Raw genomic sequence first — 27,667 nt, 5'->3', positions numbered from 1 at the left:
AAAAAATAGAATTACAGACAACCGTAATGTAAGAAATTGTAATATCTCTTGACAATAAAAGAGGTATTGTGTCAGCTTAATGATTGATTGATTTCAACCATTTTAAACGACTCTCAACCATATTCCATGGTTGGGCATTCGCCATCATCGAACTCATTCTTGTCAATGTAAATATTGTGATGATATGGTAAATTTAAAGATTACAGATGAAATATTTCTCTAAATATCTTGCCACATGATTAATTTAAAAATGTTTTAAATCAAATTTGGTTTCATAGTAATGTTTAAATAATAAAAGTCTACTCAACAATTAACTATAAAACGGTGTATGTTTTGGGATAGTTAGGCTACACATGTCAATATACACATATATTAAGATTTCTGGAGGTATTAGGATGCTGAGTGAGGTTCTTTAAAAATTGATTTATTTTGGTTTATCACCATGGTTACCTCTTAATACCAATATAAAAATATTCGATAACGCACAGTCAAATCCCAGAGCATATTAAAATTATAATCAAACTCAGTTTTATCATATACAAAAGAAGATTCAAACACAATTTCAAATCTTTACTCAGAGTTTTTTTCTATATATTGTGTGGACAAGCTGAAATAATATTTTGCATGATAGCTGAAAAATTATTAAATTACTAATTCTTTTACACCATTTTTCGTACTATCTGACATAAGCCTCGTTTGAATATAAAATTGAAGTACACATTTTCATTATACGGGATGTTCATAAGAAAAAAATGTGGCTTTGTTATTAACGGATTTTCCTGTATCTTTTAAATTTTTTGAAAATTTATGAAAGAAGTAGTAAGACGAAGTTAAAAAATCTTTTACGTACATATTCTACACTCTTTATGTAAGGGCAAATATTAAAATAAATAAACAAACCAATCTTGTTTACTCCTCTGAAAACTATATACATACATACCCGTGAGTATACATAATTTAAAACTTTTCAAAAAGCATTATAAAGTTTAAAATGTAACAAATACTGAAAATTTATATATTTTATTTTTTAATTTGAACATTAAGAGCAGTAATTTGGATTATGAAGAAAATATTTAGTTTATTCAATAAGAATCAAAATTATCTATAACAGTATAAATGCGTGTTCGAGTTTTATTCTCACTTTTTAAAATTTACCTTATTTCTTTAAATATTCAGAGAATATTTATTGCCTCATTATTGCTTTCTACAAAATTGTCACGAGAGTTATATAGAGTGGATGGCATTAGGCATCTGTAGTATTTGTGAAGTTACGGGGTGAATTTTACCACGCTAAAGCATTAAAAAAGTAATATATTCACTTTAAGCTTATGGTTATTAATATAAAGTAATGTGAGTTGTATTGTATAGACTATTGATTGTAAATACATTTTTACCAGGAAATCATCTGTAAGAACCTACTTATAAAGCAGACCAAATCAAGCAGAAATAGACCCTGCAGAGTAGAATAAAACGACTGACAAGTAGCTCGTGGCTGAGTGACGATAAAAGAGGGAATAAAGTTACAATACGTTACAAAGTTATGTGAGAGATCGAAAAGTTACAGTCATATTTAACTGCACCAAGTATTCAGTCTCGTACAAAGTAAGCTATAACATACTTCAAAAATGCGCACAAATTATTTTTAAAACAGCATTAAATATGACGATTGAGTAACCACTGATTACTGATTACTGATGGTTACTTCCTGATTTATTGGACCAAATCTGTTCTAATTTCTGTAGTCATGAAACACTTTAAGGTTGTGCATATGATTTATCTTCGAATACAAGAAAGAGGGTATTTTAAGATTGAGTATAATTTCAAATATAGCAAACTAAAATTGTCTGATAAAATCTCCCGATGCAGGTAAAATAATAAGTAAAAATTATAATATATAAATTAAAATGCAGAAAAATTCAACTATTAGGAGATTTAAATAAATTTGTCTTTTCCTCGCTTTGTATACAACTAAATTTAAATCTTAAGTATGGATTTTGAACAAAACTAAGCTTTAATAATCATTACCTTTTGAAGAGTACTTTTCACACATAATCTTGAGAATATTTAAATGTTTTTAATAGTACTTTATTGCGGTATTATAATTTAAAATGAAATTCCTTACTGAGCTCATTAATTTTCTTTTTAGAAAAACTTTTAAGCACCAAAGTAACAATTTGCATTAAATAAGTGTTACTGTATTTTCATAAACATTTAGTAACTTTTGTTTTAAATATTTTAAAACTTCATCACTAGAATCTAAGTATGGAATATTATACTTACAATTTAAATGAAATGAATGCTTTTAAAGGTATTTGAGTGGAGTAGTACCGAGTGAAAGACATTTGGATTGAGTTTAATAAGTGGCCTACATTCGTTATCCGGTTGTTTTATCAAATGCTTCGATAGTTTTTATCAAATTAGGCATATAATATTACAATTTATTAAACTCACTATATGATTTCAGCTAATTAAACATAGTAACGTTTAATGTGAACATTGAAAACAAGTAATAATATTTTTTAATAATTTATAAATGGCAATGAATATGAAGAAATTGTGTGAGAGAAGCAGTTGAAAGTTCTTGGCGAACGGTCAAGAGCAGTTTGAGGAGTGGTATACCGGGCATCCTATCTAGCAGACAATGTTTGTAATGTTTTGTACTACAGTGAAGTGCGCCTTGTCTAGGAGAATCCTTTCCTCCATTTCACAAAAGCGAATACTCACTGCTATTGTTTCTGCATAACCTTACTCGCTGTAACGTTTCTCTGATATGTAGGCCTAAACAAAAGTTAACTTTGTAAAATTTTAATTTTATTGTTAAATTTGTTTTATTAAAAATTAGTAACAAGTAATGTATTATTTTTGTTGTTAATGTATTGTAATTCTTTTTGGGTACGATTGGTTTATAATGTGTAAGTTTCATAATATATGGGATTGTTCGAAAATAACAATCGACTAATAAGTGTACGCCGCTTGTTAAGGTATACCCCTAATCATTGAAGTCATGGTGAATTGGAAGTCAATTGGAACGACTACTTGAAATTATTCAGTCCGTAAAACAGAGAGATTCTTCATAAAAAGGTATATTAAATTGTTGGACTCCGGATGTTGGACCTATCTAATAAAGATATTAATTTATTTAAAGTTAGTAATTGGTAAGTTCACAAAAGATTAGGAGACTCATTGTTAAATTAAAATTTAAAAAATCACCGTTAGTTTTAGTTCTGTAGAATTTTAGTCATTATTCTTGTACATTTTTATACAGTGTTATTGTGAATGTTACCCTTGCTTTTTTTAACATTTCACCATTTTGGACTTTCTTGAGAAAAAAAGTAATTATTTCTTATCAGTGTTAGATCACTATACAAAAATTGTAGTATATGTACAAAATTCGGTTTTATAGTTTTAAAGGCTTCTTCAGCAATCATCGTAGATCAAAAATACACAAACAGACCAAGCATGTGAGTATATCACCCGAAGAAAATAAATGTGTGTTTATTTAAATTTGTTTAACTGTATTCCATTTTAGGATAAATTTGATTCTTGTAAAGTATTAGTAATTTTTAAGATGTTTTGACGAGCTGCCCCCAAAAATTTAAATAAGTGTGAATTATGAATTAAATGTGATGTATTATATTGTTATGTGTGAATAACAGGAGCTTGCGTTGCCTAATTAGATACTTTTTTATTTATAAATATTGGTCAAAGCATAATTGTTTCAAATTGAAATTTGCAGCCAATTTACTCACAAATTAGTAAAGAACGTGGTATTCAATGAGTTATTAGTTTTTTTTTTATTTCTAAATATTAATGTATCCATCAATAATATTGTCCATTTAATATAAATTCAATTCTGTTAGAAATAAATATATCTGAGGCTGTTCATCACAACAACTAATGAGATTTGTACCATCACAAACAGCCAGATTGGAATTTGATACATTCCAGTTCTACATTCCTGGACTACATATACTCTGTGACTGGCTCCAATAATTAATTTGAACTGAGCCTGGCTACAAGTTTCTATACAAGTAATATAGAAGCTAAATTTAGCTTATTGCGAGCTCAATATGCAATAGAACTGCACGTATTAATTACATGTATACGCTATTTATTTATAGATCAGAATTTCAATTTTAGAGGTTCCCAATTTTTATTTCAGCACCACTGATGTTATGATAGTGTTCAATAGGTTAAATCAGACATAATGTAGTAAATAATATAGTTTATTACGTTGTACCGTTTTACTGGCACATGAGGGGTTAGCTTTGAAATTTAAGTTTTGTGAAGGTTCAAACTAAAATAAAACTTCTTCTTGAAAATAATCACTGGATTTAAAATTAAAATACAAACTTCTTGATTACTTTTAAGTTCAAACTTGTAATATATTCGTCACTCTAAACATTTGCAAAGTTCTCACAGCTTTTTTTTTATTCAATTTTCAAAATTCAAAACTTTCACACTCTAATCTGATCTGGCAATTCTTCACTTTAATTTATATTCAAAATTCAATTTTATTCTGTTACTAATTTCTTTATTTTACTTTAAATATCAACAATATTTGTATTATAAAAATTGTTCTGTGTTAGAGAATTAATAAAATTACTACTTTTCAGTGTCAGAGAATTAAATTGCTGAAAGCATCCGCAGGTTCGATGATGATTAGCAATAAACAACTCTAAACACTTTCAAAGGCTTTAATCGTTACCACTACTACAGATCAACTGAGACGGGAGGTACGGCACGTCTACCTCACCCCACCACTCAATTTCGTTATCAAACTCTCCCATCTGCGATGCGCGCCTCGCTGATAGAAGGCTTTTTTGTACTGTCCAGTCCTTATCATTCTTCTGGTCCTACTCCTTCCACCGGTAATCCGGTTACCCCAGAAATAATATTTAATACAATCGGTACAACGTAAATCGAATTATAATACTAACTTCATTATGTTAATGCTTATATAAAAGTAAAAATATTATACAGCAAATAACGAGAAACATGCGAAGATATTTATTAAAAACAATCATTAGTATTAGCGTAATGATAGGTCTAATTGTTATTAAATATGTTAGCTTTACCTTTTATGCCTCTATTGTTTAAAATAATCCCCCTTTCATAAATTGGTGTGGTTGATACAGAGGAGTTATAGAATTTGTTAAGGGTAATGGTGAGACAACATTAATAATATTTAATGAACTTATCGCATACATTTGTTCTTTTTTTGTTTGAAAATGTAAATTTAAATATACTATTATTGGTATTACTAATGATAAAGTTTTTATTTTTATTTATCTTCATAGGCACTAAGACTGCTTGTTGAACTCAGCGGCATTTTATGAATTTGAACATTTAACACGTGTGTTATAGCCGTAAAAGTTTGATTCTTTGCGTATATTGTTTATTAACCTCATTATTAACGCGATATCAACTCTGGTGGAAATTTCTAATTACGATATTACTGTATGCTATATGTCTTCCCTCCTCACCTTTCGTTAAGGTAGATGTAATCGTCCACCATAAACCCGAATTCACATCTCCATGCGCAGGACAGAGCCACATCAAAGATTTAGTGGCTTGGCAACCGAATGTCTGACCATATTGTCACACTTTACAGTAATCTTCAGGTATGAATTATTAGTTAAAGTTGTAATTTTTTATATTACCTGTCTTATTAAGATTGTATTATGACTTTTAAAACAAGTATTTCAAAAAGTGTCTTAAATGTTCGTGCTTTAAAATGGCAAAAACGTAGTTTCATCAGCTTTATCTTCAACCGTTCTCTATTTTAGTCGGGGAAAATCTTTTTTTGTCTAAAATAAATCATAAAAAAGAGATTTATTTTTTAAAGTTAAATTTTAATGTCTAAAGTACCTGATGTATTTTCTTATGAGATATGGTTATATTATATTCTTAATGTTTTGAATTACGAAGGAGTGTATATAATTAGTTATCTATTTCTGTAATTGGTTGCGTTAATTGAATTGGTAATAACCTCGTATGTATGTTACCGATGTGGACGGACACGCTGTGAGCCGAGTATTGTTCTAGTTCTTTACACAATATCACAGTATAATGCAGTCAGTGTACAGGAATTAGCGGTGACCTCGTAAGTCAAATTAGCGCATAGCTTGGAAAGAGTCACTATACGATCTCATAGAATTGTTGTCTGGTCATCACGTTTCTTTAACCCCATAGATCGGACTTGAGTCCTTGTTAGAAAAAGATTTCTTTGCTGCTAAAACCACTTTACATAATATTTAATAAATAATTAGAAGGTATTTTCAAATTTCTAGGTTGCTAGGAAATGTAAAATATTAACAACTTAAAAACAACAGATTCTGATAAATGTATTCGTATGTTATATTCTACGTTAAATTATTCCTTTTATAATTGTATTCACTGCATTGCTCAACCAAGCTGGTTTTATCAAAACAGGGATTCCATTCTCCAGGGAAATATATAATTTGGCCTTTTAACTAAATTCATAATTACTACACTGTACTGCACGTAGGTCTGTTCGACATGCCAGAAATTAGCAATATGCGAACGCCTTTTTAAGTCAAATCAAATCAAAATGCTTTATTGTCGTCAACATATGAATGTATATGAATGCCAAGGAGCAATTAGTGCAACGAGGTCTAAAGAGAGAACGGCTAACATTATAATAAATAATTTAATATTAAACATCTTTTTTTACTACTTTTTTATTTTTATTTTTTAGTATTAACTATTCCTTCTGTTGCATCTTCTTGAACAATTTTAATGCATAAAAATAAGAATTGACGCTCAAAATATAATGTTTAACGAGCTAAAACCTGCAGGGTAAAAGGATTTCTTGTCATATGTAGTGAGAGGTTTTGTTGGGGGAAATAAGTTATAAATTACGTAACATGACTAATATGATAATAAACATATTACACTACACCACTCTAATTACCGGTAGAAATTGCCAATTAACACGTGCCCTGCATCCAAGTTTAATCGGGTACCTAATTAGTTGCACTCATCTATTGGTGATTTACGCGATGATCCTCTATAATATTAAGCACCATACTATTAGCAGTAAATTTGCTAGGCAATCTAACTTATCAATACTATTGATTATTATCTAAACATGAAATACCTGGTCCAGGTATTTGAGGCGTTTACTTAACCCAGAGCAGATAATTGTTTATTTTTACTTACTTCTTTTCCATCGGACAATAATTAAAAGCATACCGTGGTTGGAATTTCATATTCCTATATACATAAATTCGTTGAACAACACCTAAGTTTAATGTGAATGCCTAATGTGAACTGATAAAGTGGATTCAGAGATGAATGTGTTTGGAGCATAAACAAAATTAACATAACATAATAAACAATGTTGCAATGTTGTTATCGTTGCATAAAAGTAAATATCTCGTTTATTTGGGTATTTTTACAGTAATAGTTTTCGTAATTTATCATACTCGTATTTTATCATACACCAGTATATAAGAAAATTAAACTTGCTAATGTATACGCTTTAGGAACATCTTTATGCAGCCTCTGAAATCTTATACTGTCACAGACTTGAGTCCTAGAATTTGGAGTCCACGTCCGTGTTAAAAGACCTAAGGAAAATGTAGTGATAGAGAAACTCAAAACGTTGTAATTGCGTCGCTTTTACATCAGAAACTCCTACATTACGAAATCAAGTGCAATCTAGGTACATAGGTGACTCATTTTTTAATCTATGTTATCCATCCCACTATCTTATTTTGATCATTAATTTTGAAAATAAACAGTGAAGTACCATAAAACTATGAAACCGTGGCCTTTACGTTTACATAAATACCCTTCCCCCTCATCGCAGTAAGCAAAGATCTATTTAAAATTTACCTTTTTCTAGTAATAATAATATTTAAGTTTTGAAAGGATTGCTGCAATTCGTTATTCTATAATACTTCCAGATATTACAACGCAGCTTAAGAACTGGCTCTATAAGAATAAAAATAAATTCAAACACGTTTGTGCCCACAAGTCTTGGAATTATAGGAGATTTTTCAATTTAAAGATTTATTAATATGCATGCAAATTTTATTGAATTCTTTTGAAAAGTTAAAACATTTTAATATTATGTAAACAATGAAATAAGTAATAATTTTCGTGATTGATTCTAATAATAATCCATAAAAGTATTATGAATAAATGTAAAAAACCCTTTCAAATGTGATGTTCTCTATAACTCTAAGATTAAAAAAGAGGGTGTTCCATGTTTATATAATAATGTTGCTATACGTTTTAAATAATAACCATTACTAGTACAGATGAATATTAATATATTTCAAACAAAGAGATCAATTCTAAGGATAATAATGGCATAATTATATAGATTAAACAGTTCGCTTGAAGTAATTTTAAGTACTATTTTGATAACTTCCTTTTGTAAACAATGTTTCATGCTTACATACAACGTTCGTATTCCATTGTTCGTTAGGACACGCTGAGGAATTAAATTTCAGTTCTTCTTGACCAGCCTGTAGCAGACATAATACTTAATAACACAAGCGAAAAAAAAAACTTAACTTCATGCTTTTTGTATACGTAAATACGCACTAAGTTTGGATATAAGCGGAATGAATGTACTGAGTATGAGAGAATGGTACAGTTAAACGGACCAACCCCCGATACCTTTGGGTAATGCAAGAATAACGTTGTTCCAGAGAGAGAGAGCGCTCAGTGGGTTGAGCAGTTTTGTACCTGTCCACGACCGCCCCTCCATACATGAGCGGTGGGTGGGCACTCACAGTGAGCCTTCTCCACAGGTCAAGTAGGTTCTGGATTTTTTATGTTCTGGAAGTCAATAACTCTATAATGAGCTGTAGCGACGCACAAACCCAGTGGAGTTTTAAAGGTTAACTTATGAAATTACAGAATTAGTGATAATACTCGTGTTCTTGATAATTGTATTTGTATTAATAATTATTGGCTGTGTCAGTATTATATAGTCTCGTGTGTAATTAGATAGTCAATTTAGTCAAATTAATAAATACTTAGTGGGTTCAATATTTGCCGTAATAGTACGTAATTACGAAATACGTAAATGGACTGCAAGTGAATAAATCCGACTATATGATCTATATGAGTACAAAACACATTTTCCTCTTTATTCAAAGAAATGTATGCAAACTTTTTAAATACTTGTACTCATAAAATAGAAATTTGTTTGTATTAGAGTTTTATTTAATTTTTAATGTACGTAATAAACAAAATATTGTTTGGAAAATTTTATGAAGTTCCTGATATCATAGTTTCTGAGAAGAAACTTTTGCAGAGTCGATCTAATGAAAACAACTCAGGACTTTCTACGCTTTATTTGCATCACTTTGTTTGCACATTCTTTCTCTCCTTATGTTCCTTTACCATTTACAACCCTTTTTCGAGTCAGCTACGTGATTGTTCTTCGTGTTAATTATTGTGAAGTGACCATTACTCCACGTATTAAAGGTTTTACTGTATTTTATGGTACTTTTTAAAATTAATTTTAATTTGACAATGGATACGTGTGAGGATGATATATACAATCGAATTTCTTCTCGGAAGGACTGCCTTGATTGATATCGAATTAACATATTTTCGGTTATGTTTTTATTTAACACTATGCTCAGCATACAATCTCGTTATTCATAATAACAATGTTGCTTTATGAATGTTAAGATAATATCTAAGTTTATTTAGTTACTAATATTAAGTAAAGAAATTAAGGTCTTCGAAAAACTTTATTGATGAACTTATTGCAGCATATCTAAGGAGATATATTTCCAATAGGTTTGTAGAAAATTAAATTGTGATACGTATGTGGATCTCGTTAAGGATCGTGCTAGGCTGAGGCCAGGTTTCCATGTTTTCACCCAAGTATCGACCTCCTAGTCGAAACTCCGCTGTCACGGGCAGTTTTGATGGTTACTACTATATTATTATGGTACAATGTTGTTTAATAATATCGTGTTAGTGTTTAATAATATCTAATTATTAAACACTAACCCAAACTCAATTATCTGCCCTATTTTCCAATTGTATGTCTGAAAAATCGGTAGTGTGTCCGTCATTACCTGTCAAGATCTCATAGAAATAATTCATAATGTTCAAATAAATTGGGGAAGAAATCGCTGACCAATACAATCAGCCGCGACCCCTACCGCCCCAACCTATATATATATATATATATATATATATATATATATATTAGGATATATAACCTTTTAAACAATTACTAAACAATAAGAAAATATTTTCTCTATGTTTCTAGTACCCTCGGTCACCATACACTGACTGCCCGGAAGCACACCATCTAGTAGTCTTCGAGAGAAGTCCGTCTCCTGACACGACAATAAAAGTCCCTTGTGTTTACCTGTGACATTCATTAGCTAATAGTGTTTACCTATGAATGTCAAAACATAAGCTGAGATATAAACTAATAGTATCGATTTTATATATATTTTGTATATCTTTAAATTGTGTCCCGCAGTTCCTTTATCTTAATTATACTATTTATACTGAATGCAAATGAGAGAAAATCCATTCGAAAGCAATCGACCAACTTTGAGGGAACCGTTTTGAAATAATAGTTAACATTTAGTATTACAATTACTTAGCAAGAAAATGATATAATGTAGATTAATTGAAATTTGGCGCCATCAGGTAAAAGACAAAATCTGGTCCAGCCCGGTTCCGGTGAGTTAGGGAGAGGGAGGATACTACAATGTGAAGGCACGATACTATCGAATTTTGGAACTGACTTTTAACGTGGGCTTAACAGTTGATATTATTTACTCTGTGTAAGTAGAATGATTCATGTGTACCCTCTAGAATAATTCATAACATACAATAAATTTCATAATAGGTGCATTGCAAATTTTCAAAAATTTGTAGATGCTATGAGTAGAACTATGTGTTCTAGAAAGTCGTTAGAACCAAAGGGAGGGGGAGACTAAATGCCAAACAGTTTTGCATATAATAACATAAAACGGTACATGAATAACATTAGGATTAGCATAATGTTTTAATTAAATTTTAACCAGTTACAGATGTAAATATTTAAAGCCAAACCCCGGTTAGAAACGGTCTCTTACGTAACGAGCGTCCTGCAAAGTTGTGCAGTTTCATGAATTTTAGTTAAACTGCTTAAATAATACGTCGGTATTTTGCCTAAAGGCAGCTATTAAAAGCTGTGAAATGAAAAGTGAGGTTTTCCAGAACGTGTTATACAGAGTAAATATTTTAGCCGGCATCTTCAACATTGAGCAGAACAAATTTGAATGCAGGGAAGTTTTTCCTCTTGAAATAAATGTGGAAAGTGCTTTTATGCATATCCAAAGGATATAAATGCAGATATAATTGGTCATATATATATATATATATATATATATAATTTCAATAAACATTGAATCGCAAAACTAACTAAGGCTATTGCCATTTATAAAGTTTAACGTAAATAAAAGTCATTTGACAGTTATTTGTTCTTCCGATCATATGTTAGTTTGCTTATTTAAACGCATATATGACAGATACGGCCAAATACAAAATAATTGAATCGGAAAAAGTAAGCGCTCTGTGGTGTAATGGTAGCACATTCACCCGGCAAGTGAGAGATCCGGGTTCGACTCCCGGCGGAGCAAGTACTTTTTGCGATTCAATGTTTATTGAAATTAAATAAGGCTATTGCCATTTATAAAGTTTAACGTATATATATATATATATACAAATGGTTATAAAATATTAAGACATATTTTATGAAGAGGCCGTTCTACTTTTTATGCCTTATTCTGCCTGACCTCACGATCCACTGCCTTATGCGAGGATCTTACCAACAGAATAAAAGTTATGATCGCTTCAGCACAAGGTTCAGCAGTGGTTCTGATAAATAGCACTACAGTCAGAGATAGGATATGAAACTGTTCTATGTCTAAGTCAGATCTAAAGCCCGACGTCTTAAACCACTCGGTCATCAAAACTCCAAAAAAAGAACAGCTATTATTTCTGTTCTTAAGCCTGTGAGAAGAATAATAGACGAGTGACGTATTAGACACTGTATAGGCCATAGGTGTTTAGGCAATAACCTATGCTGTAAATTGTTTATTGTAAACTAACAGACAAATGAATTTCAATCAGCCCTGTTCATTAAATTATATGGGAATATCTCTTCTCGATTGGTGAAAAGACAAATCAGGTAGTAATTACACTTGATATGAATAGTGATTATATCCGTGTGCGGCTTATCCTCTGATCGGTGTTCGAAATAAAATTCCCGCATCTGATATTTGGAACGAATAACTGCAGTTTAGGATGGGAAGGTCATTCATGAAGAAATCATAAATTTGTAGTTCACTGAATACAAAAGATACGACAATAGTCGTGGATTTTAGATATTCACCGCAAAGCGCGATGATGGATGCAGCACATTTGTTTGATGGATGTCAGAGAGCATTTTAAGCTCATGGACCTGGACTTTATGTACAGCCATCATGTGAAATTTCGGTAGCCATGATAATAGGCGTTACTATTTTATTACATTTTTAAATTATCACAATTTATATATTAACTGTGTTAGTTTTTAATGAAGTTTGTTGCATCTATCCTAAATGTTATTAATGTTACAATTGGGTTCTATTATTTTTAAAGTAAGCCTTTTAGCACATGCTGCTTAAATGTTTTAATAGTTTTTCAGAATAAATTATGTTATTATATTTAATATATAATTTAAAGATAAGTTTTGTCATGCCAGAGTTGTGAACGCTATAGCATTAAATCCAAACAAATTGATAAAACGACAATAAATTACTAACAAAAAGATGGCATTCTATTTTAATGTATTTAATTACATGGTTACTTCAACAAAGACGTACCACTTGGAAAGATGTGAAATTGAATTAAATTGAATGAAGAAAATATTTACCATACCACGCAAAATGCAAACAAATAACAATGTATGCAAATATTTTGTATTTTCAAACATTTTTAAGCCACTCAGTTAGTAGGATTGTACTGCATGGGTAGCAAATCATAACGGGAGTAATTATCATTCTGGTGCTATGTTCGTTGACCATAGTAGAAGCCTTTTTGATACTTCCTGGACTAAGAAATTACTTCAAGCTTAGAATGGAGTATTTGAGTTTTTAACTGACCATTTTGTTTTGCACCACTCTGGTAAATATAGTAACTGTCGGTACAGTAGTGATTGGGATGATTTCACTTGATTTTTAAACTATTTAAAGTAAGTGAATTCTTGTCAATTTTTATGTTGTGATAAAAATATTTTTCGTCACTAATATCACTAGTTTACTTAAGTAATATCACTAGTTATCATGAAGTGACAGGGTGGAAAAATAAATATTTTATCAATGGTAGATTTTAGTATAAAGGTGTTAAATCTTAACATGACCAATTTCACGGAGGAATTCCTAGGTACCTAATTCATTGACACTTACAAGAGCCTGTTTGCACTCTCAACTAATTCTGCATGGTCGGAAACGTCAGTTCAAACTTTAAACTCTTGATCAGCTGTGCCTGGAATCACAATTTTAGTTATCACCTCAGTTTTTTGTATCGTCTCTATCACCAAATATCTAAATTATGTAGTTCAATGAATGTACTATTCTACTAGTTATTTTGAACTGTTGAACGTACACACATATTATATTTTTTATTTTATAAAACATTATACGCGAAATAAAACAAGTATACTTCAGGTAGTATCATCAAGTGACGTTTAGTCAAACTAAACTGTCTTTCATTGCCATATTAATCATAATCTCGCTTCTGATAGTAATCTTACAGGCAAAGTTTGTTTTTTAATTATATGATCATAATAATGTTTCATAATAATAATCATGATGAATTACTTAACTCAACAAAAATAAGAGCAATTTAGAAGAACAACAATTTATACTATATCACTAAATTTTATTTATTGATAAAAAATAAAATAAGCTATTTATAAATGGTTTTTGTAAGAAATTATTAAAATTTGCAACACTTGTGTAAGTAAAACAAAACCTATCGAGAATCATTATTTTATTTAGGAGTTTACGAAAAATTTATAGTATTTTCTATTTTGATTTTCTATAGGATTTACTATATTTTAAGCTAATTTATGCCTGAATAAGAAGCAGGTTCGTATTCGCAAATCAATCACAAGAATGGGTAGATCTATAAAACACTGTGAGTCAAGAAACACCTGCGCATTATTACGAAAAAATCCGGGGCTGTTTAAATTTGCTAGCTACTGTACGGTCTTACACCATGTATACTTTTAATTACAATCACGTACTGTTTAGCAGTCAAAAATGTAGAGTAAAACAAAGGAAGGGGATAAGAGAATTAATTATTGTAACGATCGTTTTTAATCCAATTAACTAAAACTACGTCCTGTGTTTTTAACTTCTTAGCGGATGCCCATAATATGTTTCATATTAAACCAAATCCATTTTATTTTATCACAGTGAGATACACTGCAGGCTGAGTTAAAGCAGTATCTAATTTAACGATGGAGTGTAATTAAATAATGAATTTAAAACTAACTTATATAAAAAATTGTTTTTGTCCTCACATATTTCTATATTCTTTATTTTGAGCATTTAAATCAAGTGGTTAAATTTAAAGAAAAACATCATTATTATTGTTATCAATAATAGTGTGTTATATCGATCACTAAAATAAGACGTGTTTAATTAAAATTGTAATTTTTTTAACAAAAAACCAAAACTTCCAGTTTGGCCCTGAAGGGTTTATACGATTTAATCAAAAAAAATTTGTATTATAGGATCCTGTTTTGGTAAGCTCTAATCGTTCATATAGTTGCCACTACAGAGGGTTATTTTTGTAATTGTATTTATTTAATAACCTTATTTTAAAAGATAGAAAAAGTTAAAATGGTGCACGCATAAGTTAAAGGGACGCGTTATTTTAATACCATCAGGAATAATAATGTTATACAATAACACTGCTAATAACTTTTCCATCCATGTTACATGGCAAAGTTTTTGGTTTCCGAATAAAGAATTTCTATAGTTCTATTATAAGTTATGTTAAATGCAGCTGAAGTAATTTAACTGTTACATCTACGAGTAATACAGTACTGCTTTATGAAATAAACATTCCACCTTCAACAAAGCGACCATCATTTTAGTCTTGATTATTTAGTGTGATGTTTTATTGATAATTATTTACTGATCATGTTATTTACTGTGATGGGAGTGCCGATGGCCCAGCGGTCTAAGTCGTTGGACTTTGGGTCTGAGTTAGAGATAGCTCAGGTTCAAATCCTGTCTGTGACCGTTGCACTTTTTATCAGTACCATCAACCTCGTACTGTATCGACTCTCCCCCTTATCTTGTTTGATAAGATCCTCGCACAGGCCAGTGGCCCATGAGGACGGACAGAATAAGGCTTAAAAGGGGATTGGCCTCTCCTTTTATTTAAAAAAAAGAAGCCAACGTTGTAGAGTATTTAAGGATGTTATGACACAATCCAACAATCTAATGTTATAGTCAGCTCATTAGAAGAAATACATTTAAAACAACTGATTGCTGTGCCACTGTAGCGTAGCAGTGTTGTGACGTAGTGTCAGTTGATAATATTTACTACTCGGTTTTTAAAAGTAAATGATCTATTTTGTGTCTCAACCGATTTTCTTGAACATGACACATTTGTAGTTTTCAATAACTTTTCTAGCTAACATTTCATAATTGTAATTTTCATAAATATTTAATACATATTTGAAAAACGTTTTTACGAATACGTCAATTACAGCAGCAACTGAAAAAATATGTTTCTACCATTAGATATTTATTTTATAAAGCTATATTACATTTCAACTCATTTTGACAAGCCGTTTCCAATTAAAAATACAAAAGAGAAAAATCCAATATGGTGACTGTTGGGAAAATATTGAGTTTTATGAAATTTCAATATGATATTGTAGAGAATTGAAATCCTTTAGTCCATTATAACCAAATGAAAAGAGTTCTAGAACAACCTGTACATAATAAGGCTTAGGTGGTTTTTTTAGATTGAACTCACTAATAACAACTTGCTTCTGACTTTTTAAAACTGAACCTCGAAGCATGAGCATCATTTAATAAAAGTAATCAGTTTCCTGTAATATGAAAAATGAATCTGGACAAGATTATTTACGATCATCATAAAATAAAATATGATTTATGGTATTTACAATTCCTGAGTTACGATCTTTCTCTTTCTCTGATTTATTTATAATGCATCATTTCTACGGTAATGTTTATTATTTACTTGAAATTCTATTATTTGTTTACTTATTGATGTGCTAATAGTGTATTCTTCATCTACATTATACTTTTCTGAGCCTACTGCACAGTTCGAATTCGGTACAAAAAATCATCAGAAAAACATTTGGGTAATTTTAAAGTCCAAATCTTGGGAAAAACATTGCCTGGAAATTCCGTTAAAAGAAGGTGTGAGTGCACCACACAACGGTTCAAATCTATAGCTCATTCTATGGTACTAAATATGTTACAATGTTACATGTTAAATCGTCATATAGTTGCTTGCTTAACTCACTCTAATTTTTTGTGCTCGCTAGCGTTCAACCGATCTCCAAGGAGTCACGTGCACCATTATCGAACTAAATATTAAATACACATATTGATTTTTGGACCAAAAGGTAAAAGGGCAAATCGTCCGTCTGTCTTCAGTCTGAGTGACACGTCTTCCTTTACGTTTTTTTAAGTTCTGTGTCATATACGATGTATCAGTTTGTTGAACTATTAATAATGTTATTCCATAAGTATAATTAACATAAAATCTGCTGTCATGGTGTTGTAGAAACGTTCTATCGCAGTGGACTTCCATCAAGAAATACTTATTTTTACAATTTTAACCGTTTGGTTTAGAATATTCTTCAGAAAGAGTTATGAAAGCCTATGAAACTTTTAAATGCATATATTTTGTTTTCATAATGAAGGTCAAGTTCCGTTGTTGATAGTATTAAGTTCTTTACAAATAACAACTTTTTGTCCTGAATATTTGCATCGGTTTATGCTAAAGAGGATAAAAAAGTTTTTAAAGGGGAAAAGAAAGCGAGTGGAGCAAAGAGGATTTGATAATGCAAAACGATTCAGGTGTTTTTACTTTAAAATTAAACAACGCCTTTGACCACCAGGTGAATTTCGAAGGCATATTTACGTAGGAATCAATTAGAAACGAAAACTTTATGAGTTATTGAATTAACTGTATACTGTTTGAAGATAATATGGATTTACATAAGCAGTTTTATCGGTGATGGAAATAATTTTAGACAAATATTTGTACAATAGGTTATTCACATAAAATGTAGCAATTGTCCAGGCTGCAAATAAGTTGCGTAGATATATTATACATAGACGCGTAAGTAGTTTAACCTTCCTGAGTTTAAACACACGCATTTATGTGTAATATTAAGAACAATCTAGAAGAGGCTTATTTAAAAAGATTACTACAAAATGTATTTTATTAAAATAATTACAATGTTATTTTTGTTTTCAATTGCTTTGTAAAATTTTTCATCTTAAAAACAATATTTATAAGGATAATTTTTTTGTATTTCTCAAGCGATGTTTCTGTAATATTTTAGTATAACGAGAAGTAATACAAAATATTATTTAGCTCAATTATTTAAAATAACTTTATCTTGCTGTTTACATAATGTTTAAATTACGTGTTTGTATAACATATAAACTTTTTGACTAGAGTAAAATTATTAGACAATTAAAAAATATAATACGATTGAAAGATTTATTAAATCAATTAACTAGTACATAATATATTTCAAATTGTGTTCCATGTACAAAATATCCAATTATTTATTTTGACGTGACAACGTCTTAAATTAGGTTGCGGCTCGGAGTCACTCATGAAAAAGTGTAACGCCCGGTAACGTTACGATGCCCGTCCAGTGGGTCCGCCGCACGGGATAAAGCAGATGACTATGTTTATTCGTGAAAATGTGGAGTGCTTAGATTCGTCATTTACAACAACTACAACAATAAAGGTAAATAATTGTACACTGATATTTCATTATCGTAAACTATGATTGATTGATTAATTGTTAGATTGACACAAAAGTTGAGAAACTGAGTTTATAGGTTATGTCATACTATTGACAAATGTTGATAGTGTTAAGTAAATTATTAGTTTAAATCACTCTGCAATCAATCGTAATTCAGTCGATTGAGAAGAAACAGCGCGTATTGCTAGTCAAACATTTAAAATAACAAATTATAACCTCTAACCTGTCATAACAGTGCGACCAAACAAACGAACTAAACCGACCAATCACCACGCGCGGAGTTAGAATTTAACTGTGTTTAGCAAGAATTTCAAATTCCAATTTTAGTAAATGTTTTATTCAACTTTACCATTTACAATAACAAATTTTAATTAATTTCAAATTATGTACAATGTTTTAGTAAAAAAAATATATTTCTATAGTTAAAATTTGTGCAATTCTTATTTTCATTCAATTCCTTGTTCCTATTGTGCAATTTAATAATATTCATATCAATAAATATTCTACCGAGAAAAAGACGTTGTCACGTAAAATCTTCGCCCGTAAAACCGACTTTACAGGCAACCATAATTTTTTTTTTAGTTATTTTAAATATAATTTATGGATATTGTAATTGTACATTTATTCAAAATTTAAGTGGCGGGGCAGTTATAGATAAGACAAAAACATCAGTTTTACCTACAGGCTTAATAGGTGAGCGTTAGTACAGCCAATCGCTCGAGAGGTAGAAAAAAATTAATTTCTAGCTATCCGGTTCGCACTATACTTTGAGAACGTGATCTATACATTTAAAACTTTTCATTTATCTTAATTTCAAAGGTAAAGTCCAGATGATGATCCCTGACACCACATTACATTTGTCTGAGCATTAGTGAACATTTTTAACAGAGTTGAATATTCATATAATTTTTACATGTGACATAGTGGCTTACATAGCAATATATCTCGAGAAAGATGTCACCTGTAGACTTTAAATGTTGCACTAAACTTTATTTCTACAGACGGTGCTTGTCCTTTTATAGAATTTAGCTGAGGGACCATCACTGAGGAGGCTGGGGCATTTTCTCTTTTCTCTTCAAGGGGATGTAATATTTCTTTTCTGTTAGATTTTTTGTCTTCGCAGGACATCACACAAAGTAAATGAGGTATAGACTTTAAACTCAGCGAGGCCTGTTATAAGACACGTGGTATAGCGTACTTCTATCTTTGTTTTAACTGTCCATTTCTCACAATTAGATGCTCTGTACACTGTACTATTATGGCAATGCTAGTTACAATAACTATTACTTCGATACTTAGTTACACTTTGAACATGAAAGCTACAAAACAAAGCACTTCATTAAACACCCTAGTGTCAGTTTTACAGACCACGTTTTACAGACCATATGAGTAAATGTTTACGCTTTCTTCTATTGGAACCGACTTATTATTAATACGACCAATCTATACTTTCAGAGTGATATACTTCAACACATATAACCAGTTTAAAATATACATCTGTCTCATTAGTATGAAATTATTGAGTTTATTTTTAAAAGCTGTTGTTAAATTTGGCAAAAGTAGCCCAAAACCTTCTCAAAAAAATGTTCCTCAAAATCCTTAAAGTAAACATAAACAAGATTAATACAGTGTAGACAGTATAAACAGTAAAACGAAACAAACAAAATATCATATTAATGCGCAAAAATCAAGCTCCTAATGGTCCAAGTAGGGTCTATATTAAAACTACAAAGATGCCAAAGTCATTTATATGTTGGCAGAAAAGTGCTGCTAATTAAATTTTAATTTATCTCCCTAAATTTTAATTTTAGTAGCTCCCTACAATCTTGTCCAAAATACACAGTGCGAAATTTATGAATAATGATAGGTAAAAAAATTATGCAAATGACAAATTATTGACTTAGGCAAAGTATAAACAATAAAAATTGCTCATGCAGACTGAGTAGTGCTGTCGAACCCGTACAGAAAAAAAATTGAAATTTCATTAATCAATGTTCTCTAAAGTGAAAAGTGACGCATGTATTTTTGTTTTAGCAGAAACATGTAATAAAATCTAAAAATGAAAACACTTCTACAACATAGGATGCAATAGGATACTATTTTTTAATTTGAATTTAATTCATTACAGATAGCTAACATCATACAAAACAAAAAAGCCTCTAAATTTCATATGTGACTCCTATACAACTGAGGTATGAAATTTTAAGCCAATGTGGTTAGAGATGACAAAGGAAGCACATATTTAAGCAATGTTGAAAAATTAATCAATTACATAACGTGTTATAAGTAATCAAATTGCTTAAGCCCAAATTAAAACCAACCCTAATATTCTAAATAGCATTTTAATTTGATAAGCAATACATCGAGGGCGTAACGAATATCACCAATCATTGGAATTCAAAGCCCGTCTCAAATTCCTGTACGAAGCGTATTACTGAATGGACGAGACCACTGGGGATAATTACTTGACGAACAATTAATTGGCGTGAAACCTCGGTTCTGACATCAATTGGGAATGGTGAATACACGGGCCCCAGATAATCGAGGATGAGTCTAGTTGATCATGTTGGCGATTGGCAATCTGAACAAATTTAGATTGTGTGATGAATTGAAATGATTGATTGTATGTAATAAATAATAATTTAATTCAATATTGTGGGCACTAAATTCACACTTAAGTAGAGAAACGCTTATTTTATACATTGTATTACCCTAAGGTCTGTAAAATAATAAAGTATTTCCACAACAGTGCAATAAATAATACAGTGCATATATGTACCCACGATGCCAGATCTAAGAATTATGGGACACATAGTTTTCAAATTTAAAGTGAGTGGTCCTCTCTACCGCATTTTTAATATTTTAGTTTTCGTTACACGTACACCATAGAATAATACAGATAATAATTTAATTTCCTTTATGTTTATTAATAATAGCTTTTAGTTATATATGACAAAGTAAATAATCTTTTAATTTTTTCCCATTAGATCGTTTTGTACAAAGGACTAAAATTTTTAAAATAAAAAATGGTTATAAATATTTTTTGTCTTAAAGACTTTATCCAAGTCAAAAGAATCCAAGATCCTTAAAAACATTAATATTTCAAGAAGTTATGTGTACCAGAAACATTGACAGTAAGTTTGTTGGAAAATTCTAATTACTAATACTACAGCCACTGCTACTTTTTAAATATTTCAACATAATTCAATACGGTTCTGTTCCACATTAACGGTTGTTTGGTTTCTCTTGTGCTAGATAAGTTTCTTCGAGCCTTCTTCTTGCAATAGACAATAGACAATAGACAATAGACAATTTCTTTATTCATGTACATAGAGTTACAGAATTGGCGTCAAGTAGGTAAAGGTAATAATTTAGGATATTAGTCAGCATTGTAGAAAACAGTGGATAAACCATTTTAAGCACTATGATTAATGGTTCCTCCAGTTTATAAATTCTTCAAGGGAGTAAAATGTCCTCTGTAGAAACCATTCTTGGAGTTTCTTCTTGAAGCATTTCTGTCCACTGTTTATTTTCAGATGGTCTGGAAGAATATTGAAGAGTTTTAGGTCCTGCATAGCTTGGCTTCCTCTCGTACAGAGCAAGACGATGAATTGGCAGAGCATAGTTCATGGCGTTCCGGGTGTTGTAATGGTGCATTTGTTACCTTCTAACAACATTTTGCTAGAGCCTATCCAGAGCTTTCTCATCGTTAACCCAAGACTTATATAACATTGCCATGGAATTTACATAGTCTTTAGTCACATATGATTATTTTCACTTATTGAAATAGGCAACTGCTTCATAAACCCCTAAATAGGTTTCCGTCAGTAAAAAGGTGTACTTTGTAGCTGTGACCATACAATTTTTTAATTTGATAGATTACTTTTTCCCATTTAATCGATGTTCGGCTCCCTGAATGAGGTCAAGCAAATAAAAATACCTACTCCGTAATTGAGAACAAACCAATATATAAAAGTAATAATGGTTCATGTGTAAATTTGTTTCTTTAATATTCATTTATTAATATGATTTTATACGAGTATATACAGTATATATGTGTGTGTGTGTGTGTGTGTGTGTGTGTGTGTGTGTGTGTGTGTGTGTGCGTGCGTGTGTGTAATATAATTATATTTGAAACAATTAAGATCGATTATGCAAAATCTTTAATCTGTAAAAGTTTATTTTTCACACTCTCCTACCTCAGTAGACCTCCCGCGGATCTGGCCGTAACATGGGCTCTTATGGAGTTATTCTGGACCAATGAGAGAGCAGCAATGGCGGCTAGGCCACGCCCCCTGCACCCCTTCCCACAACCACCATCGTCTCTGGATCAATGAGAGGGCAGCAATGGCGGCTAGGCCATGCCCCTGCCCCCACCCACCCCCTCCTACACCCCCTGTCACCTCCTGGTCCCTCCCCTAGCCAATGGGAGATTGTCTCTTATGGGAGGTACATTTCGGTGTTTCCTAACCACAGACTTCCTGTTTTCCGACGACTTATCTCAACCTAGACTTCCTGTTTGTCACACACCTCTGACTTTCTGTACTGCTTAACCACCCGTCCACAGGTCCCGTGTCGAAGCCTATTGACACTCACCTTTTTGAGTACCTGAGAGTCTTAACACCCGCACCCGCGTATCTGATGGCTCCTACAGGAGTCCGACACAGTCCTACTGCCTCCCGCACTCCGAGCCTGGCGTAATGCCCATACCCGGATTTTGACCGCCTAACCTTTACCGGCCATGCACGACATATTCCGTCACCCATCTTTTCGAGTACAGGAATGCATGAAAAACCGCACCCACATTTCTAACGGCCCTTGCCCAAACATTTCGAATGCCTCCAATACTCTTAACCACATATATTGCCCACACTGTTATTTATAACACTCCACTCCAGGACCTAGCCACCCATCTATACCCCCGGTCTCTTACAGACCCACACCTGAACAGTCCCTCACAGGGTTCCAACTTATACCCAAATCGGTACTCTGATCGCCTATCTTTTATCGGATAAATGATGATCTTTTAACCGTGTACTCGTACCCTACCGAGACCCTACACTTTTCGATTGCCTCCAGTACTCCTACCCGAGCGTATCGCTCATACCCGAATTTTGACCAATTTACAGTCCAATGTACCACATAGGCCTGCAATCGCCCGTTTCCCGGACCTACACCTGTATTTCTAATGGTCGCTACAGAAAACTCACACTATGCTATTACCTCTCATACCTCGGCTCTTAACCACGGATATTGCACATACTACGATTTCTAAATCCCCGACCTTTACGTGTGTATACGCCTATAGCCTCCCACCTCTCTCGTGTACCCAAGCGTCTTCGGCCCTCATCCGCACCCTACCGAGGCCCCACACTTTCCACTCCTAGTCAGGCATAAAGCCTATACCCAGATTTTTACAATTTTACCGACCAATGTACCACATAGGCCTGCAATAGTCCGTCTCCTGTACAAGCTAAGACCTACATTTCTAACGGATCCTGCAGAGGCTTCACACTTTCCTATTGTCTCCCATACCTCGGCTCTTAACTACGGATATTGCACATACTATGATTTCTCACTCCCTGACCTTTACGTGTGTATACACCTACAGCCTCCCACCTCTCTCTCTCTCTCTCTCTCTCTCTCTCTCTCTCTCTCTCTCTCTCTCTCTCTCTCTCTCTCTCTCTCTCGTGTACCCAAGCGTCTTCGGCCCTCATCCGCACCCTACCGAGGCCCCACACTTTCCACTCCTAGTCAGGCATAAAGCCTATACCCAGATTTTTACAATTTTACCGACCAATGTACCACATAGGCCTGCAATAGTCCGTCTCCTGTACATGCTAAGACCTACTTTTCTAACGGATCCTGCAGAGGCTTCACACTTTCCTATTGTCTCCCATACCTCGCTCTTAACTACGGATATTGCACATACTATGATTTCTAACTCCCCGAGCTTTACGTGTGTATGCGCCTATATCTCGTGTACCCTAGCGTCTTCAGGCCCTCACCCTCACACTGACGGGACAACAACACTTTCCAAATGCCTCCCGTACTCTTACCCAGGGGTATCACCCATACCCAATTTAGACCACCTACACATTACCGACTAGTATCCACAAAGTCCAACAGGCATCCATATAATATGTCGTACACCACGTCTCTTAGCCCTTACACATACTCCACGACTCCACACTCTAAAGTGTTTACTACGCGTAGCGTCACATTCGAAAATTGTCTTCCCACCATTAATACCCTGTACTGGTTCCCACACATATAGTTAACACCTTTACCGTATTAATCTCCATATACGAGTATTTACCGAGCACATCGCACAATCTTAGTTAGCCTTACCTTCGTAGGGTTCAAACTTGCATTTCGTTCAATTTCTAACATACCGAGGTCCGCATTAAAAAAAACCAGGCCTAACACGGGACTCTCATTTTACTGACAAATATTCATACATTACCTGAAAGTGTAATGCTAATATTTACCGAGTACTTTCCCAACAGGATATTCTCAGCCCGAGGTCCTAGTCTCAAGCTAACAGCTTATAACACGAGGCGTACCTTCTGAGCGACTACTATTTGCCGATCAATGCCCGTGCATATGTTTCAATACCTGGACACCTAATGTCTACGAAGTACTTCATATACTCTTATCCCACGCAACCCATCACGGGACCCTAATTTCTGTTACCTTTCACTTGGATGTCTATCACTTCATTCCGGGGCCCAACTCTCAAGCAGACTTAACCGGTAATTATTAAAAGAACCGTATTTCATTATTAACAAAGCACCATACATTTATTTCAACTACTGCTTAGACATTTAGTTTCCATATTAATCAAGTATTTTGTTTTCACTTAACCCACGCCTCCCTTTACGGCACTCCAACTTTTTATCCACGTTAAATCCACCATCACTTTCTAACGGCCAGGCTCTCATTTTCATAATATCAAGCGGGCGTAGCTTAATACGGAATACCATCCCATACAATTTAAGCTTTACCGTGTGTAATTATATATGTCGCTTATACTTGGACATCTAAAGACCCATCATACCTCACTCTGGTTTCCTAGCTGTTCCCTTACTTTAATTTATTTATAAAGAGACGCATACAGAGGTATTAGTCCAATCGTCTCGAGACCGCGTTATACTAATGTTTATATTATAATCTATACTAGCACTTTATGAAATCTCGACCACAGTGACTTACCCATTGCACCGGCTCATGACACTGCTCGTAACGGACAGTTTGCGGTTTGCGGTTACCTGCATCCTCGGACTCTGATAATTCATTTTCTACAACAATATTAAAACTAATAACTATTATAACATCTTCAGTACAGCACGGGATATCTGCCATCCTGAATACAGTCGGAATAATACATAGGTACTGCATTCGGTGTGTAATAAGTTTTAATTTTTCTCCCGAGTGTGATGTAAAGAGCTTTAACTTATTTATAGTCTATTTTCAAAAAAAAACGTATACCGCTTCGTATACTTTGAATTTAGTTAATCATACAGGATGCGATGATTGAGGTTTGCGGTTACATGTAAAAACCCAGACGAGTAACGGTACAGCTGCAACCGCAATTTTAAGAGACCTCATTGGTCAAAATAAGCGCGTCTCTGATTGGTCTAAAATAGCCGCCAAGCACTCTGATTGGTCGGTGTTCTACACAGGCGGCAGAGATTTCCCTGTCTCGCCAGTCTGGAGGTGGACGTCAAAGAGGTAAGACCTATGTCGCTCTGTTCCTTGATATTGCACAACATTGTGTATACAGAGTCGATATCAAGACAAGAAATTTTATAAAAGTAAATTAGCTTATAGGAGTTTTATTACATTTTCAGTTTATTAAGTGCTTGTACTTTATTTAGCGATCACAGACATTAAACTCCTTTACACTGTGTGTGTTCTTAAAGTGTTTATACTATTGCTTCTTTAAATCTAATACAGTGTTATTGTGTTTTTATGAAAGTGAACAAGTTAATTCGTTGTGTTACTGTGTTTGTATCGTAGTGACAAATCCAACATAGATTTTCATTAATTTATTTGTGTGTCGTATTTATAATCAAGTTTTGTGTAATTTATTTCGGTTATTACATCATACCACAGTGCACTGTAAAAAAGTTTACTGCGCATGCGCACCTCCTACACTTACTTAAATGCGTGACGTGGTCTTCTTGTCATTCTTAGACGTGACGTTGAACAGTCAACACCCATTCCAAAAGCTTGTATCAAAGCTGCTTGCTGTATTATTTTAGAGCTAATTACATACAACATGGATCCCGTAAAAGTTTTGCATACCGGTGAAACCTACTGTAGAAGGTTTAGAACATATGGGTCAGAAACAGTTTTCAAGTTTAACCCAGTACCCGAAGGAGTGTCCGAACTTGATTGGATTAAAAAGGGTTTTGGGAGTATTGTCGAAAAGGCGAAAGCCGGTACTACCGAATATGACTACCTAGGCTTCACTTTAGATTCTCTGAATTTTAGGACCAAAGATTCCGGATATATCGCTTATAGACCTGCAAATCAAGTTCACGGGGATATAATTTGGGATATATTTGGAAAACTTATCCAAAGTAATACGGATTCGATTAAGTCCATGGACACATTTAGAGTTAAGTGCACCCGCACCAATATTCCAGTAGGTAGTGGTGGCCTCAGAAGACCAGGTTTGTACAATAATTTCCAAGAAGAATGTAAAGCACGTAATGGTATCGTAGTCATTAAGAATAGTGATAATCTGTGTCTGCCCCGAGCTATAGTGGTAGCAAAAGCCTATGCCAAAAAAGATCCTCAGTTCAAAGCAATAAGGCAGGACATGGGTAAGCGACAAAACTTTTAGAGCCCAAAAACTGATGACTAAAGCCGGGGTCCAAATTTCTGAACAGGGAGCGGGGATCCCCGAACTTAATAAATTTCAAGACCACCTCAAAAAGTACAATATTACAGTTTATAACTACGATAATAAGGGTCGAGATGTTTATTTTTCAGGTACTAACTCCGATGCTCAGTACAAAAATAAACTTGCTGTATCACGAAAGCCATTACAACGTAATAACTAGCTTAACTGCAGCTTTTGCATGCCATTTCTATTGTGAAGCATGCCATGTCCCTTATGACCACAAAGCTGAACACAGATGTTCAAATATCTGTCCTGCATGTCAAACCGTTTCTCCACCCTGTAAAGAGGAGCATGGGGGAATTTTATGCCCTGACTGTAACATGACCATGAAAAATCAGATCTGTTTCGCAGCCCACAAGAGTCAACGATGAAAGACGGTAAAAAAATGTTTACAGTGCCAAAGGCTTGTCTTTCTCAACAGTCGTAAGTCAAAACACGTGTGCGGGGAAGTTTTTTGTAAAATATGTAACGATTTCATGCCCCCGAACCATCAATGTTACATGCGGGTCGACACAAACAAACCAAAAACCAAAGACTTTCTTTTCATTTTCTTTGATTTAGAGACCCGTCAAGATGAAATTTTAACGGAAGAATCTAGAGTTCATAAAGTTAACCTTTGTGTTTCTCAACAATTTTGTTGGAAATGTATTAATGGTAAATCTTGTGAAATGTGCAAAGACCGAACAAAGATCTTTGATAGTGATCCT

The sequence above is a fragment of the Homalodisca vitripennis genome, chromosome 5 (assembly GCF_021130785.1).
Source record: "Homalodisca vitripennis isolate AUS2020 chromosome 5, UT_GWSS_2.1, whole genome shotgun sequence".
NCBI lineage: Eukaryota > Metazoa > Arthropoda > Insecta > Hemiptera > Cicadellidae > Homalodisca > Homalodisca vitripennis.
This window is presented reverse-complemented; position numbering follows the sequence as displayed.